Source organism: Macaca fascicularis, chromosome 18, assembly GCF_037993035.2.
Source record: "Macaca fascicularis isolate 582-1 chromosome 18, T2T-MFA8v1.1".
NCBI classification, from domain to species: Eukaryota; Metazoa; Chordata; class Mammalia; order Primates; family Cercopithecidae; genus Macaca; species Macaca fascicularis.
The window spans coordinates 78731838-78735514 of record NC_088392.1 but is presented as its reverse complement, the minus strand read 5'-3'; positions in this window follow the sequence as shown (position 1 = coordinate 78735514).

Here is a 3677-nt window from a genome sequence, read left to right as displayed (position 1 = left end):
TTCTAAATTCAAGCAAAGAAATGTTTGAGCAGGTTCATTTGATATAATAATATCTCTTGAATGTGTGGAACTTGAAAGAATTAGAAATGCACAAGCTTGAAATAGTAACTAGCTCTCAGTTTCAGAAGATTTTCCCAGAACTACTGGTGAATTGTTCTCTTCTAACATAAACATTTAGTGCCATAAATTTCCTCCTCAGCATTGCTCCAGCTGCGTCCCACAAATTTTCTTATGTTGTATTTTCATTTTCATTCAGCTCAACGTATTTGACTTTTTTTTCCTTGACACTTCCTCTTTAACCCACAGATTATTTAGAAATGTGTTATTTAGTCTCTAAGTGCTTGCAGGTATGTCTGTTATTTTTCTGTCATTTATTTCTAGTTTGATTCCATTGTGGTCAGAGAAGACAGCCTGTATTACTTCAGTTCTATTGTATTTGTTAAGATTTATTTTATGGCCCAGGATATGATCTATCTTGCTGTCTTGGTTCATTTGGTGTTGCTATAACAAAATATGCAGACTGGGTAACATATAATAAACAGAAATGTATTGGCTCACAGTTCTGGATGCTGGAAAGTTCAAGATCTTTCTGGCATGTGGTAAGAGCCTTCTTGCTGCTTCTTAACATGGCAGAAATCATCACATGGCAGAAGGGCAAAGAAACAGTGAGAGAGAGAGAGACAAAAAGGGGCCAAACTAACCCTTTTATAAGAAACCCACTCCCATGATCACAGCATTAATCCAATCATGATAATGGTGCCTTCATAACCCAAGTACCTCCCATTAGGCCCCATCCCCAACACTACTGCATTGGAGATTAAGTTTATCACACCCGGACTTCGGGGAACACATTCCAATCACAGCACATAGTAAATGCTTTGTGAGCGTTAGAAAAGAATGTATATTCTACTGTTATTGAGTGAAGCGTTCTATAAACTACTGAGTTGTTCTACGTATTTTCTGATTTTCTGTCTAGATGTTCTAGCAGTTGTCGAGAGAGGTGCTGAAGCCTCCAACTACAATAGTAGATTTACCTATTTCTTTTTTTGGTTCTATCAGTTTTTGCTTCACGTATTGATACAGAAGGGGGGCAGAGAAGTGCTGAGAAGGGAAGGGCGTGCTCCCTGGTGAGGGCTCCACCTCCAAGCCTGTGCCCATGGATCTAGGTGAGGACAGGTATTTCTGTTTTCCTACCTAAATGTTGCATTTCCCACGACCACCCTGGCCTGCCACGCCCTCATCCTGTGCCTACAAAGACCCCGAGACCTTAGCAGGCAGGGACACAACCAGCTGGACGTTGAGAGGAACACATTGACAGAAGAACACACAAGTGGCAGGACGTCAAGAGCCCGTCCAAAGGAGCATGCCAGCAGAAGAGCACAGGGACAGACACGGGCAGGCCATGGACTGGAGGAACAATGTGGAGTTTGGCTGGGTGGTTGAAGGAGAGCCGGCCCGACGCCAGGGGAAAACCACCTTCCCACTCCATCGCCCTTCTGGCTCCCCCATCTGCTGAGAGCTTCTTCCACTCAATAAAACCTCGCATTCATTCTCCAAGCCCACATGTCCTCTGATTCTTTCGGGACACCAAGACAAGAAACCCTGGGATACAGAAAGCCGTCTGTCCTTGTGATAAGGCAGAGGGTGTAATTGAGCTAACACAGGCTACCTACAGATGGCTAAACTAAAAGAGCACCATGTAACACACCCCACTGGGGCTTCAGGAGCTGTAAACATTCACCCCTGGGCACTGCTGTGGGGTCAGAGCCCCACAACCTGCCCACCTGCATGCTCCCCCTAGGGGTTTGAGCAGCGGGGCACAGAAGAAGTGAGCCACATGCCCATCACACACCCTGCAAGAGAGACAAGGGAATTTTTCTCATTTCAGTATGTTGCAGCTCTGTCGCTTGATGCATAAATATTTAGGATTGCTATGTCCTCTTCGTGGATTGACTTTCTGTCATATAATGATATATATTCTCTGTATATATCATATATATATTTTCTCTCTCTATATATATACACATATTTTATATATATATTCTCTGTACCTGGTGATTTTCTATACTCTGAAGCATACTTTTTCTGATTTATAAAAAGAATTCCTGTTTTCTTGTAATTAATGTTTCCATGGTACATCTTTTCTCAAACTTTCTATTTTTTGAAATGGAGTCTCGCTCTGTCTCCCAGGCTGGAGTACAGTGGCGTGATCTCCACTCACTGCAAGCTCCGCGCCTCCCAGGCTCACGTCGTTCTCCTGCCTCAGCCTCCCGAGTAGCTGGGGCGACAGGCGCCGCCACCACGCCCGGCTAATTTTCTGTATTTTCAGTAGAGACGGGGTTTCACCTTGTTAGCCAGGATGGTCTCAATCTCCTGACCTCAGAATCCACCCACCTCGGCCTCCCAAAGTGCTGGGTTTACAGGTGCGAGCGACCGTCAAACTTTCATTTTTAGCCTACTTGTATTGCTGTTAATAAAAGAAAGTTCAGACAGGAGATAGTTGGGACATACTTTAAATCCACTCTGTCAATCTCTGTCTTGTAATTGGTAAATTCACATCATTTACATTAATTGTAATTACTGATATGTTCAAGTATAAGTCTGCCTTTTAATTTTCTTTGGGTTTTTTCTATGTTTTTTATTTCTCTTTTTTAATTTTTCTTGCTCACCTATGGGTTACTTAATTTTTTTAGAATTCCATTTTTATGTATTTGCAGTATTTTTGACTATATCTATGTGTATGGATTTTTAATAATTCCTCTAAGTATGATATTGTACATATACAACTCATTAAAGACTGTTGGTGTTGATATTTTACCAATTTGAGTAAACTGTAAAAAAACTTTACTTCCTTTTAAGTCCCTTTGCCCTCCCCGTTTATAATATAATTTACTAAGTATTTCCTCTGCATACATTTGGAACCATACCAAAAAATTTTGCCTTGTAATTTTGACTTAATTTAAAACATAATTTAGAAAACTTAAAAATAGAAAAAAATCCATTTACAAGTACTTTTTTTTTTTTTTTGCCTTTTCCATGTTCTTTTATCCTTCCTAATGTTACCAAGATTCTGCTTTTGATTTCCTTTCAGTTTCAAGAACTTCTATAGCCATTCTTTTAGGATAGGTCTGCTGGTGACAAATCCTCTTTGTTTTTCTATATCTGAGAGTGAGTTAATTTTCTTTTTAATAAGTTCATTTCTAAAGGCTATTTTGGCTGAATATAGGACTTCAGGTTCTTTTCTGTTATCACTGGAAAGATTTGTGTCACATCCTTCTGGCTTCCATTATTTCTGATGAGAAATCTGTCATTCAAATTATGGTTTTTTTTTTCTCTTGCTGCTTTAAAGATTTTTTTGTTCGCATTTAGTTTTCACAAATTTGATCATATTGTGTCTTGGCAACTATTGCTTTGGGTTTTTATTGTTTGGGATTCACTCAGCGTCTTAAATCTTTAGGTTTATGTCTTTTGCTGAATTTGGAAAATGTTTAGTCATAATTTGTTTGTATACATTTTCAGCCCCACTCTCTTTCCTCTCTTCTTCCCAGACTTTCATTACATCAATATTAGAAATTTTGTTATAGTACCACAAATCTCTGAGGCTCTGTTTATTTTGTTTTTTTTCAAACAATTTTTTTTCTCTATTGTTAGAATTGGGTAATTTGAATTGTTCTATC